This window comes from Coregonus clupeaformis, chromosome 24 (assembly GCF_020615455.1).
Source record: "Coregonus clupeaformis isolate EN_2021a chromosome 24, ASM2061545v1, whole genome shotgun sequence".
NCBI lineage: Eukaryota > Metazoa > Chordata > Actinopteri > Salmoniformes > Salmonidae > Coregonus > Coregonus clupeaformis.
Window position 1 is genome coordinate 1,032,049 of NC_059215.1, and position 16,916 is coordinate 1,048,964.

A 16,916-nucleotide genomic window follows, 5' to 3' on the forward strand; every position below is an offset into this window, starting at 1 on the left:
ACACTCGCAGCCTTGGAACCACCCCCACCAGCCTGACCCCATCCAATAGCCCTTGCCATAATCTGCATGTGCTGCAATTTAATACATCTACTTCTGCTTACGTGACAGATTCAGGCTGCCATTTTACGGTATGTTTTTATAGCACACGTGCATGTAGAGTAAATCGTGTGTATCTCATAAATGTAGGTACATCATCTGTTTATTTGCTTTGTGAAGTGACATGGGATGGAAATTAAGATAAGCAAACTGAGGTTAACCCTTTTCAGACCAGGATAGTAGAACATGAACCACACTAACCTGAGAGATGGGTCAAATGTTGTCTTTTAAAATATTGCATGGCAGATTTGGACCCTTGACTAGAAGAATGTAATCCGGGCTAGTAAAATTTGTGGTCCAAAGTTAATCCCAAATCAATTTCAACAACATAGTTTTCCCCCAAAGTCGTTTCTGTACCTGCAAGGTACTTCCATAATTTAAAAAACTAAATTTTGTTCTTTACACAAATAGACATATTCTCACAATCTCCATTCCATTATTGAACCTACTGTACCTGTGAGGTTTCTGTAACTGCAAGGTGCTTAGATAATGAAAAACTAAAGTAAAATGTCTTAAACTTATCGTAGCGACCGAACTAAGTTGTATTATTCGAGCTAATGCATGCTACAGATATAAGTATTCTGACCCTGGGTCTGTCTGTCTGTCTGTCTGTGTGTGTATTATGAAACACACCAATTTGAAATTCTAGCCACAATTTTCTTCATAATGCATGTGTATATTACACAATTTTCTTACAAATTCCAATTTGTTGTGGCTAATGTTAGCTAGGTTAGCTAGGTGGCTAACATTAGCTAGGCTAGGAGTTAAGGTCAGGGTTAAGGTTAAGGTTAGTTAACATGCTAGCTGCCTGGAGTGCCAGAGGATGGGGTTTGCACTTTAGGGACTATTTCATTGGTTCCATTTTGCCATGCAAGTTCAGTCAAGAACTGCTTGAAAGGATTATGAACAATTTGATCCCAGCTCTGAATATGTACAGTGCATCTTCAAGGTGAGTGACTCTGCACAGCTGTTGCCTAGTACTGTATGCGTGGCGAGACTCCCAAATCCTGTCGGAGAATTTCGGCTGCCCCATTCGGATTCCTCTCCACCTCCCAGTGATTCACCACTAAAGATCTCACACTCACTCACTCAAACTAGACCACTCACTAAGGTGGGAAAATAGAGTTACTTTGATTAAGGAGGGAACTGGTAGATTGGTGAAGGGGCAGATCTTGGCAGGGGATGAAGTGAAAAAGCAAGTGTCGAAAAAACAGGCAAAGAAAGGCTGGGAGGATGGTGGTGTCCCAAATGGCGCCCTTTTCCCTATAAAGTGCACTACTTTTGACCAGATCACTATGATCAGCACATAGGGAATAGGGTGCCATTTGGGACGCAGATTATATTCCCCTTCTGACTGGGGATGGCCTTTATTCACACAACGTCAAAGGTCTGATTGATCCGATTCACTATTATTGGAAAAAGAGTGAAAACAAATAGAAATATACATGTGTCATGCTGATGGCAGAGTCAGGATTTGGCGTAAGCAGCATGAGTCCATGGTCCCATCCTGCCTGGTGTCAACGGTACAATGCCCTACCAAGCAAAAAGGCAGTCACTGCTCATTTGGTCGAAAATGAGTTAATGTCATTTTTGCTACATTAAATACATGCTTAATCATGTGGACAAGTATCCTGCCTCTTTTGTATTGTGTTTTGGAGAAAATGTGGGTCATATTAGCAGTAACTGCAAAAGGTTACTGTGAAACCAAGGTAAATGGCAGTAAGTTCAGTTAGCTTTTAGCTTGGGTTTAACCTGTCCTTGGCTGCAGTTACTGCCTTTTACCTTGGTATCATATCATTTTATTCTGATAGTGATACAATCGAACCTGTATGACACTGACTGACAGCTACACACACATACATTGCTAATCTAGGGACACAACATCATCGCACAGCATTCCCGGGGGGAAATGATGGCTGAACTTGCTCTGAAACGCCGACACGCAGACACTGGTAAGAACGAGCTAGCTAAGTAGATCTGAGAACATAATTAATTAGCTAGCTAGCTAGCGAGCATAGACTAAGAATGCTACCAGCTCCCATAAGATGAGATCTGCAATTGATACTAACTTCAATCTATTAGCCCTATAATGAATTATATTCTGAAATGTCATATGATGGTTTCTTTGAATCAGTACACCCCACACACAATTTCTAGCCAGTGACAGCCACCTAGCTAGAACTGACGCGCCCCTACCAAAATGTAGAAACCTACCTAGCTAGCATTAGCATGAAGCAATAGATTGCCATTTACCTGCTCCCATAAGAGGCGATCAGCAATTTATACTAGCTTCAATCTATTATCTCTATAATGAATATAATCCCTATTATTTTATTCAGACATTCCATGGGTTATTTGAATCAGTAATGTTACACCACCCACACGATCTCTAGCCAGCTGACAGTCAGTCAGACGTGCACCCCATACTGAATTGTCAAAAGCCACTCAAGCTCGTTTTCCGGTTGAGCACACACACAGCATTGCTACCTCATTAATAATATATCTACTCACATGTCCAGGGTTTCTGGTTTTCTTTAATATTCCAGTATTAAGTGACTGTCCCGGTCAGGAAAGTTAAAATCCAACATTTTATCCATCACCTTTGTTGCTGGCGTATGTAATTAGTGTGCCCAATGTGTCTGCTTCTGTGCAATCATTACATGAATGCGGGAAGAAACTGTTTTGCCAAAATGACTTCCACCAATCCCTGTGGCCTAGATGATTATAGTCTCGATGGGGATCAAAGTTGCCTTCTGAGGGTGCATTAGGACTGTACAACCACGTCAATACTAGGTTTTATTCCTGTCAATGTCCATCCATGCAATCTAAATAAGCAATAGGGCTATAAGAGTCCAAGAAGATGGACATCATCACCAAGCTGTGTCTTCTGATGCCTGCAAATCGAAGGCAGTTCTGGAATGCCTTGGCTGTGAACAGCATTGCTGAGGAGTGATATGGAAGAGCACTGAATAAGTTTTACTTAAAAATGAAATGAAACTATTCAGCATTTTATCCATTGTAGCTAAATGTCATTTGTGTCCTCTTATGAATATGAAAATGTAAATATGTTTAAAATTCATTCTTAAAGCTGTTAATTATTCAAAATTGTCTATGTAAATGTCATAAAATAAAATACAAATAATTTAATTTGCAATCTCCAGGTAATTTTTTATAATTAGTATTACCCTACGTCATACTTCTATCATTCTCCAATACATCATTATATATTACAAGATAGGTAATAATTTCATGCAATTCAAACAATTGCAGTGCTGCTTTTCACATTTATTCTTATAACAAGAAATAGGCTACTTGTAAAACACAGTATGTAATGTGACTGACGCAGAACCTACATCTCCATGTAAATGCAACTGGTATCTTAGTGGAAGACACACAAAGGATGCAGTTTCAACTCTGTTACACTGTCAGTAATTACATTGCTCTTTTATTAATAGCATAAAGGAGAAGTATAGTAAACTAAGAAATGAAAATGGCAGATACTGCTCTTTGCTTTGGTATTACCCTGCAATTTGTAACATATCATGCCAAGAAAGAAGGCAGTAACTGCCGTTTAAGGGTCAAAGGTCATGTTGGAGGTCAGGGTCAACATGAATAAAAAATTAACTCATAGTAAGACAACAGATCACTACATTTCCAATGATCTCCCTAGAATTCATTTGGCTGGACAATTAAACAACTTTGAAGCCTTTTTTCTCAGTTCCACACTATGAGCAGTTACTGCCTTTTTGCTTGGTAGGGCAGTACAGGTTGGTGGCATAATGGTGCAGGGATGATGCAGTTTTTCTGGCACACGTTAGGTCCCTTGATATCAATTGAGCAACGCTTTCGTGCCCCGAAGAATTCAGGTTGATCTGGAGGCAAAGGGGGGTCCGACCCAGTACTATATGGGTGTGCCTAATAAACTGGCCACTGATTGTATCGAATCTCTGTTCAAGATTGATGGGGAGTTCACAGGCAGTCGACAACTGAGGACTCTAATGTAAACAAAACAATCTCTCGTTACCGTCCCATAGCGGCAGTCATAGATAGCGTAGTGGCGCTTTGGGACAGGAGGAGTTCAATCAATGTTGGTTTGCCAGAGGTGACGTGATACTTATGTCTACTTGAGGAAAATTACTATGGGATTGGGAGGCTCCGCTGTTACTGTAGAGAATACTTGACACCTACACAAGGAAAATGACTATGGGAAGATCCACTGTCACAGACACACACACACACACACACACACACACACAGTTGGGAATACTTGACACCCAACTGTCTGCGCAACAGACAGTAAAACATTCTGCATGAGAATGACATTTCACTGAATATGCAGCATTCCTCTGAGGTAACTAGCTGTTAAATGAGTGCAGTAGTTGACAGAGATAGTGCTCATCGGTCACCATTGTCAAGGAGATTTTCTTGAATCGCTTTGGGAATGTCTTCCACCTGAGTCACTGTGTGAAAATTGAACAAAAATGTCCCATGAATTTCTATTCGAAATTCAATTCAAAGAAGAAATAGGCCTAGACTTTGGAGGAAGAAATCATAGCTATTACTGCAAAATAAACAAATGAAGTCTTTGGGTCAATTGGGCGGTAAACTCATCTTATCTGAGCTTAATATATCTATACTGAACAAAACGCAACATGTTGGTCCCATGTTTCATGAGCTGAAATTAAATATCCCAGAAATGTTCTATATGTACAAAAAAGCTTGTTTCTCTCAAATGTTGTGAACAAATTTGTTTACATCCCTGTTAGTGAGCATTTCTCCTTTGTGGCATATCAAGAAATTGATTAAACAGCATGATCTTTACACAAGGTGCACCTTGTGCTGGGGACAATAAAATGCCACTAAAATGTGCAGTTGTCACACAAACACAATGCCACAGATGTCTGAAGTTTTGAAGGAGCATGCAATTGGTGCACCCCCCTATCCACATCGACGGGACCGCAGTGGAGAAGGTGGAAAGCTTCAAGTTCCTTGGCGTACACATCACCGACAAACTGAAATGGTCCACACACGCAGACAGTGTGGTGATGAAGGAGCAACAGAGCCTCTTCAACATCAGGAGGCTGAAGAAATTTGGCTTAGCACCTAAAACCCTCACAAACTTTTACAGATGCCCAATTGAGAGCATCCTGTCGGGCTGTATCACCACCTGGTACGGCAACTGCACCGCCCACAACCGCAGGGCTCTCCAGAGCGTGGTGCGGTCTGCCGAACGCATTACCAGGGGCAAACTACCCGCCCTCCAAGACACATACAGCACCCAATGTCACAGGAAGGCCAAAAAGATCATCAAGGACATCAACCACCCGAGCCACTGCCTGTTCACCCCGCTATCATCCAGAAGGCAAGGTCAGTACAGGTGCATCAAAACTGGGACAGAGAGAATGAAAAACAGCTTCTATCTCAAGGCCATCAGACTGTTAAATAGCCATCACTAGCACATTAGAGGCTGCTGCTGCCTATTGAAATCACTGGCCACTTTAAGAAATGGAACACTAGTCACTTTAATAATGTTTACATATCTTGCACTACTCATCTCATATGTATATACTGCATTCTATTCTATAATATTCTACTGTATCTTAGTCAATGCCGCTCTGTCATTGCTTGTCCATATGTATATATTCTTAAATCCCATTCCTTTCTAGTTTTGTGTGTATTGGGTATATGTTGTGAAATTGTTAGATATTACTTGTTAGATATTACTGCACTGTCGGAGCTAGAGTCACAAGCATTTCGTTACACCCACTATAACATCTGCTAAACACGTGTATGTGACAAATAAAATTTGATTTGATTTTAATTGGCATGCTGACTGCAGGAATGTACACCAGAGCTGTTGCCAGATAATTGAATGTTCATTTCTCTACCATAAGCAGCCTCCAACATCGTTTTAGAGAATTTGGCTGTACGTCCAACCAGCCTCACAACCGCAGACCACGTGTAACCACGCCAGCCCAGGACCTCCACATCCGGCTTCTTCACCTGCGGGATCGTCTGAGACCAGCCACCCGGACAGCTGATGAAACTGTGGGTTTTCACAACTGAAGAATTTCTGCACAATCTGTCAGAAACCGTCTCAGGGAAGCTCATGCTCGTGCTTGTCATCCTCACCAAGGTCTTGACCTGACTGCAGTTTGGCGTCGTAACCGACTTCAGTGGGCAAATGCTCACCTTCGATTGCCACTGGCACGCTGGAGAAGTTTGCTCTTCACAGATGAATCCAGGTTTCAACTGTACCGGACAGATGGCAGACAGGCATAAGCTACAGACAACGAACCCAATTGCATTTTATCAATGGCAATTTGAATGCACAGAGATACCATGACGAGATCCTGATGCCCATTGTCGTGCCATTCATCTGCCGCCATCACCTCATGTTTCAGCATGATAATGCACAGCCACATGTCGCAAGGATCTGTACACAATTCCTGGAAGCTGAAAATGTCACAGTTCTTCCATTGAGCATGTTTGGGATGCTCTGGATCGACGTGTACGACAGCGTGTTCCAGTTCCCGCCAATATCCAGCAACTTCGCACAGCCATTGAAGAGGAGTGGGACAACATTCCACAGGCCACAATCAACAGCCTGATCAATTATATGTGAAGGAGATGCGTCGCCTGCATGAGGCAAATGGTGGTCACAGATACTGACCGGCTTTCTGATCCACGTCCTTATCTTTTTTTTAAGGTATCTGTGACCAACAGATGCATATCTGTATTCCCAGTCATCTGAAATCCATAGATTAGGTCCTCATGAATTTATTTCATCAATTAACTGATTTCCTTATATCAGTGGTAATCAACCTTTTCTGAGTCAAGATCACTTTCGCAGTCAAAAAGCAAGCAGAGCTCTACCGCTCAGATATTTTTTTTTAAACATGACTTCTAACATGAACCTAATAAAAACAGTTCTGTAGGAATGATGTTTGGTCAGTAGGCCTAATACATTATTACAGCATATTGGCTATATGCCTGGCCTGCCAATATTGTTATTCTCAGACCATATTATCTTTCAAAACTTGAGCTTTGATAACAAAATAGATCAGTTGGTGTAGCACTGTGGACCATAAATTGAAATAATTTGCTTTTGTACATGTCCCCTGTAGCTCAGTTGGTAGAGCATGGCGCTTGCAACGCCAGGGTTGTGGGTTCGTTTCCCACGGGGGGCCAGTATGAAAATGTATGCACTCACTAACTGTAAGTCGCTCTGGATAAGAGCGTCTGCTAAATGACTAAAATGTAAAAATGTATTTTACTGGGATGATGGTACCTGCATCTAATGGCCATGGTGCTTTCAAGACAACTGGGAACTCTGAAAAAAATAACAAGGTCAAATCATGAAGTCAGTGACCTTCAGGTCGGAAAGTCTGAGCTCTAGAAAAGATGCCAGAGTTTCCGACTTGGAATTCCGAGTTGGATGACCGTTCAAAAATATTTTTCCCAGTCGGACCTCGTTCTTCAGTTGTCTTGAACACACTGAAGTTGGAAGTCGGCGATTTCCGAGTTCCCAGTTGTTTTGAACATGGCATTAGTCTCAGCAGAGGGAAGGCGAGACTGACCAGAGAGGGGACACAGTCTTCCACCTGATGACGAAACTCGAATCGCACCGCATCTGAAATATTCCTCTATATTAAAGACAGGCTGCTAATAATAATAAGAATAATAAGAAGAAGAATAAAAAATGCAGGGCTAGCAAGACACTTGGCTACTGATTCATTGCAGCAGCAGTGCGAGTGGAAGTACGGAGAAGCCCGTTTTATGTTTTGTAATAGTGTTGAATAAAAACAATGTTGACAGTGCTGAATAAAAACGTAATCGTGAACTCACTCATAAAAACAGCAGCTCTTTGCTGTATTATTTGACAGTCTCTCTGTGGTCAGGGTTTTAAAAGTTATTAAAATCTTACTTAGGTTAGTATCAAACTTTGCTGAGGCCGGGGTCGTGGAAGCTCTGTAGGCACGGTGATTTGAGCTATCCGATTGGCCAGCCAGTAGCCGCACTCGATTTAGCCACAGATCTCCCGGTCCTCCGGGTAGGCGGAGTTTGTCTTTTCAAACAAATTAAATGGTTCAGAATGGAAACCCTTTACTTACCCGGTGCGCAGGGCAAGTGCACCTACCGCCAACAGTGAAACACATACAGTGGGGAGAACAAGTATTTGATACACTGCCGATTTTGCAGGTTTTCCTACTTACAAAGCATGTAGAGGTCTGTAATTTTTATCATAGGTACACTTCAACTGTGAGAGACGGAATCTAAAACAAAACCCCAGAAAATCACATTGTATGATTTTTAAGTAATGAATTTGCATTTTATTGCATGACATAAGTATTTGATCACCTACCAACCAGTAAGAATTCCGGCTCTCACAGACCTGTTAGTTATTCTTTAAGAAGCCCTCCTGTTCTCCACTCATTACCTGTATTAACTGCACCTGTTTGAACTCGTTACCTGTATAAAAGACACCTGTCCACACACTCAAACAAACAGACTCCAACCTCTCCACAATGGCCAAGACCAGAGAGCTGTGTAAGGACATCAGGAATAAAATTGTAGACCTGCACAAGGCTGGGATGGGCTACAGGACAATAGGCAAGTAGCTTGGTGAAAAGGCAACAACTGTTGGCGCAATTATTAGAAAATGGAAGAAGTTCAAGATGACGGTCAATCACCCTCGGTCTGGGGCTCCATGCAAGATCACACCTCGTGGGGCATCAATGATCATGAGGAAGGTGAGGGATCAGCCCAGAACTACACGGCAGGTCCTGGTCAATGACCTGAAGAGAGCTGGGACCACAGTCTCAAAGAAAACCATTAGAAACACATTTACATTTACATTTTAGTAATTTAGCAGACGCTCTTATCCAGAGCGACTTGAATACATTTTTTTCTTTTTTTTTTCTTTTTTTTTACTGGCCCCCCATGGGAATCGAACCCACAACCCTGGCGTTGCAAACGCCATGCTCTATCAACTGAGCTACATCCCTGCCGGCCATTCCCTCCCCTACCCTGGACGACTTGTGCGCCGCCCATGAGTCTCCCGGTCGCGGCCGGCTGCGACAGAGCCTGGATTCGAACCAGGATCTCTAGTGGCACAGTTAGCACTGCGATGCAGTGCCTTAGACCACTACGCCATCATGGATTAAAATCCTGCAGCGCACGCAAGGTCCCCCTGCTCAAGCCAGCGCATGTCCAGGCCCGTCTGAAGTTTGCCAATGACCATCTGGATGATCCAGAGGAGGAATGGGAGAAGGTCATGTGGTCTGATGAGACAAAAATAGAGCTTTTTGGTCTAAACTCCACTCGCCGTGTTTGGAGAAAGAAGAAGGATGAGTAAAACCCCAAGAACACCATCCCAACCGTGAAGCATGGAGGTGGAAACGTCATTCTTTGGGGATGCTTTTCTGCAAAGGGGACAGGACGACTGCACCATATTGAGGGGAGGATGGATGGGGCCATGTATCACGAGATCTTGGCCAACAACCTCCTTCCCTCAGTAAGAGCATTGAAGATGGGTCGTGACTGGGTCTTCCAGCATGACAACGACCCGAAACACACAGCCAGGGCAACTAATGGGTGGCTCCGTATGAAGCATCTCAAGGTCCTGGAGTGGCCTAGCCAGTCTCCAGACCTGAACCCAATAGAAAATCTTTGGAGGGAGCTGAAAGTCCGTATTGCCCAGCGACAGCCCCGAAACCTGAAGGATCTGGAGAAGGTCTGTATGGAGGAGTGGGCCAAAATCCTTGCTGCAGTGTGTGCAAACCTGGTCAAGACCTACAGGAAACGTATGATCTCTGTAATTGCAAACAAAGGTTTCTGTTCCAAATATTAAGTTCTGCTTTTCTGATGTATCAAATACTTATGTCATGCAATAAAATGCAAATGAATTACTTAAAAATCATACAATGTGATTTTCTGGATTTTTGTTTTAGATTCCGTCTCTCACAGTTGAAGTGTACCTATGATAAAATTACAGACCTCTACATGCTTTGTAAGTAGGAAAACCTGCAAAATCGGCAGTGTATCAAATACTTGTTCTCCCCACTGTATAAAAATAAAAAAGGAGCACAAGCCTTTATCGTTGGATTTTCTACAGAAATGTTTGGCGATCAACTAGGAATACCTTGAAGATCGACCAGTTGATTGCGATCGACAGATTGGAGACATTTACATTTTAGTCATTTAGCAGACGCTCTTATCCAGAGCGACTTACAGTTAAGAGACCACTGCCTTATTTGAACTGTAATTGGCTAACTTGCAGTGGTAATTGACTGGGAAGTGAAATCACCTGTGATAGTAAGCATGAATGATCCGCTTATACTATTACAGGCTGAGACGTTTCTGTGGTGGGCTGACTGTCTTTACCTCTAAAATGAGAGGAAACAATATCTTTATTCACGAGCAATGCAGTGTTTCCTCTGAAAATGTTTGTAGCAGTGTAGCAGTCTGTGCGTGCATGTGTACGCTTGTGTATTTGTTTGTTTGTGTGCATGCATGCATGCATGCAATTTCATCTTGTGTTTAGGCCTAAAAGTAAATACTATGTGCAATATTATTTGTTTCCCCTGATATCCCCAATAATCGGTCCACTACTACAGGACTAGTAAAGCCCCAGTGCACTACCTTTGTTAAAAATAAATATACAGTACCAGTCAAAAGTTTGGACACACCTACTCATTCAAGGGTTTTTCTTTATTTTTACTATTTTCTACGTTGTAGAATAATAGTGAAGACATCAAAACTATGAAATAACACATATGGAATCATGTAGTAACCAAAAAAGTGTTAAACAAATCAAAATATATTTTATATTTGAGATTCTTCAAAGTAGCCACCCTTTGCCTTGATGACAGCTTTGCACACTCTTGGCATTCTCTCAACCAGCTTCATCTGGAATGCTTTTCCAACAGTCTTGAAGGAGTTCCCACATATGCTGAGCACTTGTTGGCTGCTTTTCCTTCACTCTGCGGTCCAACTCATCCCAAACCATTTCAATTGGGTTGAGGTCGGGTGATTGTTGAGGCCAGGTCATCTGATGCAGCACTCCATCACTCTCCTTCTTGGTAAAATAGCCCTTACACAGCATGGAGGTGTGTTGGGTCATTGTCCTGTTGAAAAACAAATGAGTCCCAATAAGCCCAAACCAGGTGGGATGGTGTATCGCTGCAGAATGCTGTGGTAGCCATGCTGGTTAAGTGTGCCTTGAATTCTAAATAAATCACAGACAGTGTCACCATCAAAGCACCCCCACACCTCCTCCATGCTTCATGGTGGAAACCACACATGCGGAGATCATCCGTTCACCTACTCTGTGTCTCACAAAGCCACGGCGGTTGGAACCAAAAATCTCAAATTTGGACTCCAGACCAAAGGACAGATTTCCACCGGTCTAATGTCCATTGCTCATTTTTCTTGGCCCAAGCAAGTCTCTTCTTCTTATTGGTGTCCTTTAGTAGTGGTTTCTTTGCAACAATTCGACCATGAAGGCCTGATTCACACAGTCTCCTCTGAACAGTTGATGTTGAGATGTGTCTGTTACTTGAACTCTGTGAAGCATTTATTTGGGCTGCAATTTCTGAGGCTGGTACCTCTAATGAACTTATCCTCTGCAGCAGAGGTAACTCTGGGTCTTCCTTTCCTGTGGCGGTCCTCATGAGAGCCAGTTTCATCATAGCGCTTGATGGTTTTTGTGACTGCACTTGAAGAAACGTTCAAAGTTCTTGAAATGTTCCGGATTGACTGACCTTCATGTCTTAAAGTATTGATGGACTGTCATTTCTCTTTGCTTATTTGAGCTGTTCTTGCCATAATATAGAGTTGGTCTTTTACCAAATTGGGCTATCTTCTGTATACCACCCCTACCTTGTCACAACACAACTGATTGGCTCAAACGCATTAAGAAGGAAAGAAATTCCACAAATTAACTTTTAACACACCTGTTAATTGAAATGCATTCCAGGTGACTACCTCATGAAGCTGGTTGAGAGAATGCCAAGAGTGTGCAAAACTGTTATCAAGGCAAAGGGTGGCAACTTTGCACAATCTCAAATCTCAAATATATTTAGATTTGTTTAAAAAAATTTTGGTTACTACATGATTCCATATGTCTTATTTCATTGTTTTGATGTCTTCACTATTATTCTACAATGTAGAAAATAGTAAAAATAAAGAAAAACCCTTGAATGATTAGGTGTGTCCAAACTTTGGACTGGTACTGTATATATCCAGTAAATACTGTAAAGTACACACACTAAAGCATAGCCACGGGAAGTAAGAATGATTTGAAATCTGTATAGGTTTTTTTTTTTTTTTTTAGGGGGTCCTGCAGCACCCTCAGCACCCGTACTTCCCGCGGCTATGCTTTAGTGTGTGTACTTTACTGTATTTATACTTGGGATATCACTTTTCAACAGGAAAAGTACAAAAATTACTGGAGGATGTCTTTAAAGCTTGAATGACTTGACTTTAGTCACATCTGATGCCCAACAGAGCAGCAAGGGCACAGCAACAGCAACAGCAACTTTAAGTCAGTATTTCCCACAGTGGTCAGCCAGTCACACACACACAAACTGTAAATCAGTATTTCCCACAGGTCACACACAGCACAATTTCCCACACACAAGTAGCCTGTCTGGCTGTCAGTTTAGGCAAAGTGCTGCTGTGGCTTCAAGAGCTGTGGGGGCAGATCTGGGAAGTTTCCTAAGTGCCAAGCAGAAGCAGTGCATAATGCCAAGTCATGATTTCCTCCGAGACTTTCCCCTTGAGCTCAAGTCGGTATAGTGGGACAGCTGGCAGTACTATGAGGCTCATAGCTGAGTAGTGGGATCTTTCAAATATAAATACATATTTAAAGTTAATGATGATATGATGCATTATCAGATAGGCCCTAATCATATTGCTTTGACGTTTGGACATTATGCCCAAATAAATGCAATTTCTCTGAATAAAAACACATGGATATACTGGAATGAGAAAGTATTTCTAGACGGTTAAAAGCTTTCAATAATGTCTTATTATATGCAAAAATAGGCTACATTACACGTTATCAGCAGAATAATGATTCCACCCGAATAGATTATATCATGTTATGATGGGCATGGGCCAGATCTTCACTAACCGTCACGTAGCCTACGAGTAGCAAATTCGGCCGGTGAGGGTGACATTATGGATTCCGAATGACTCGATTGACAACTGATTGATTAAGTGACAATTACACACGTGCAATGAATGGCTGCTTATACATATTGATTGCAACAATCGCACTGACTGAACGTTATCAGTCTTCATTTGGGTGTGAAGACCAAAAGGCAAGTGGCATAGGTAGCCTACCGCATCAGGAACATGCGGCTTGACTGTAGCCTATCATTCATCAATTTGAATAACTGGAGAAAAACATAACCTTTCATTACATAACATTGACAAATATCAATGCAGTCGTGTCGATACGGATGACAACGTGCAGAAGGCGGCGTGTGTGTCCCGCGCGGGTAGTAGGGTAGCACTAGCAGCATGCCCTGATTTTCCTGCCTACCATTTTCGACAGTGCACAGACCATCACTTGTGTCCTGCCTGCTAGATCTAATTTAGCGTTATTTTCAGTCATTCCCTCGTACGTGGTGTCAACGGCATTGTTCGACTGATACAAACACTTAGTACTGCCACCCCCCCCAAAACATTATGTAGGGTAAAAAGCGCTTCTCACCTCGCAATTTTCTCCCCATTTCTCGCTCGAGCCAAGGAGCCGCTCCAGCATTCGTTGACGTCACACGCCCCACTCTGCAGCAGAAATACAGTAGGCTTGCACTAGAGCGGGAGGGCGCACTGGGAGAGTGAAGGAGAGAAAATAAAGCTGTTCGAGCTCGAATAAAGATTTCTGCCTATCGAAATCTAGAAGACGAAAGGCATCCCTCTACCTGTGTGATTCCCAAGGAGCTGTCATTCCTGTGAACACAGGACAGAAAACACTGGATCATTCCCTGGAGAACTAGGACTTGAGATGAATGCATGCATACAGAGGAAAGTCCTACAAACAAATACACTCTTTTTTAGAACATGTTTTTTTTTTAAAGCATGTCAAAGTAGGCCTAGTCACTGCAACTGCATGTACCAGTGATAATGACCACCTCATGTCATCTATAATGGGCTCCACACTTTCTCTTTTAAAAAAGAAAAGCGCCTGTACAAACGGGTAGGCAACAGCCACGAAGTCATAGGCTAATCCACTATACAAATCAGCAGCTAATGCAAGAGGACTAGGAGTCCTTGAGTATGGAGGTGAGGTGTGTGCTAGTGCCTTTCTGTCACTGTGTGTGAGTGCAGAGACGTCATGCTCATAGGGAACACAGGGGCACGTGCCCCCTCAGATGTCCTGGTAACAAAAAAGATATACACTACCAGTAAAAGGTTTGGACACACCTACTCATTCAAGGGTTTTTCTTTATTTTTACTATTTTTTACATTGTAGAATAATAGTGAAGCCATCAAAACTATGAAATAACACATATGGAATCATGTAGTAAACAAAAAAGTGTTAAACAAATCAACATTTATTTTATATTTGAGATTCTTCAAATAGCCACACTTTGCCTTGATGACAGCTTTGCACACTCTTGGCATTCTCTCAACCAGCTTCACCTGGAATTATTTTCCAACAGTCTTGAAGGAGTTCCCACATATGCTGAGCACTTGTTGGCTGCTTTTCCTTCACTCTGTGGTCCGACTAATCCCAAACCAACCAATTGGGTTGAGGTCAGGGGATTGTGGAGGCCAGGTCATCTGATGCAGCACTCCATCACTCTCCTTCTTGGTAAAATAGCCCTTACACAGCATGGTGTGTTGGGTCATTGTCCTGTTGAAAAACAAATGATAGTCCCAATAAACTCAAACCAGATGGGATGGCGTATCGCTGTAGAATGTTGTGGTAGCCATGCTGGTTAAGTGTGCCTTGAATTCTAAATAAATCACAGACAGTGTCACCAGCAAAGCACCCCCACACCATAACACCTCCTCCTCCATGCTTTACGGTGGGAAATACACATGCGGAGATCATTTGTTCACCCACACCACGTCTCACAAAGACACGGCGGTTGGAACCAAAAATCTCAAATTTGGACTCCAGACCAAAGGACAAATTTCCACCGGTCTAATGTCCATTGCTCGTGTTTCTTGGCCCAAGCAGGTATTTTCTTCTTATTGGTGTCCTTTAGTAGTGGTTTCTTTGCAGAAATTCGACCATGAAGGCCTGATTCACACAGTCCCTTCTGAACAGTTGATGTTGAGATGTGTCTGTTACTTGAACTCTGTGAAACATTTATTTGGGCTGCAATTTCTGAGGCTGGTAACTCTAATGAACTTTTCCTCTGCAGCAGAGGTAACTCTAGGTCTTCCATTCCTGTGGTGGTCCTCATGAGAGCCAGTTTCATCATAGCGCTTGATGGTTTTTGCGACTGCACTTGAAGAAACTTTCAAAGTTCTTGAAGCTGGTTGAGAGAATGCCAAAAGTGTGCAAAGCTGCAATCAAGGCAAAGGGTAGCTATTTGAAGAATCTCAAATATAAAAGTTATTTTTATTTATTTAATACTTTTTTTGGTTACTACATGATTCCATATGTGTTATTTCATAGTTTTGATGTCTTCACTATTATTCTATAGTCAAAAGAAAGAAAAACCCTGGAATTAGTAGGTGTGTCCAAACTTTTGACTGGTACTGTATATATAATTTTTTTTGTGTGTGAAGTTTGTTGTTGTTGTGTCTCTGTAATACTACTAGCCACCTAGCAATTTTATGAAGTTGGCTTTAGCTATCCCAGATAGAGTAGCTAGCTTGTCTAACTATCTTAGTTGGCATGCCTGCTGACAAGTTTGGTAGACTTTAGAAAAGCAAGCAATTACTAAATGTACTGAATAAGACCAGTCAGGAGGATACAGACAGCTCAAGAGGTATGCTTAGATATGCAGAAACAATTATTATATTTTTGACATAAAATTAAGCATAATGATTATGGCTCTAGATTGCAGGAAAAAGCTGTTTCAAGTGTTTGAAAAAGGCAAAAGGCACGTGTCGTGCGTACGTGCGTGTTCTGCATGCGTGTGTATCTGCCTGTCTGTCACTGTGTGCAAGTGGACCATTAGCAAATTGCTACATGTTTAGGGAGGGTGACAGACAGGAATCTGTCAAAGAAAAGGGCAATGGAGAAGTTAACTTTCTCAATATAGCCTACTCCATCTTATCATTTATTTTCTTATTTTTTTATCTACAAGCCCAATCCAATTTGTATTTGCATTTGTATTTATTATGGATCCCCATTAGCTGCTGCCAAGGCAGCAGCTACTCTTCCTGGGGTCCAGCAAAATTAAGGCAGTTTATACAATTTTATAAACATGACAAAACATTCATATTTTTCACAACACACTGTGTGCCCTCAGGCCCCTACTCCACCACTACCACATACACTACCGTTCAAAAGTTTGGGGTCACTTAGAAATGTCCATGTTTTTGAAAGAAAATCAATTATTTTGTCTATTAAAATAACATAAAATTGATCAGAAATACAGTGTAGACATTGTTAATGTTGTAAATGGCTATTGTAGCTGGAAACGGCTGATTTTTAATGGAATATCTACATAGGCGTACAGAGGCCCATTATCAGCAACCATCAGTCCTGTGTTCCAATGGCACGTTGTGTTTGAAAATCCAAGTTTATCATTTTAAAAGGCTAATTGATCATTAGAAAACCTTTTGCAATTATGTTAGCACAGCTGAAAACTGTTGTGCTGATTAAAGAAGCAATAAAACTGACC

At 41.9% G+C, this 16,916-nt stretch overlaps 1 protein-coding gene across 1 annotated transcript in view; it reads right to left on the reverse strand.

Moving 5' to 3' along the window:
* The window catches only part of fbxo41 (F-box protein 41), a 105,011-nt gene extending 90,982 nt beyond the window's left edge, over positions 1-14,029 (reverse strand). Inside the window, exon 1 of the mRNA XM_045206950.1 lies at positions 13,820-14,029. The gene's annotated coding sequence lies outside the window, so the exon portion shown is untranslated. The remainder of the gene's footprint in view (positions 1-13,819) is intronic.
* Between the last annotated feature and the right edge of the window lie 2,887 nt (positions 14,030-16,916).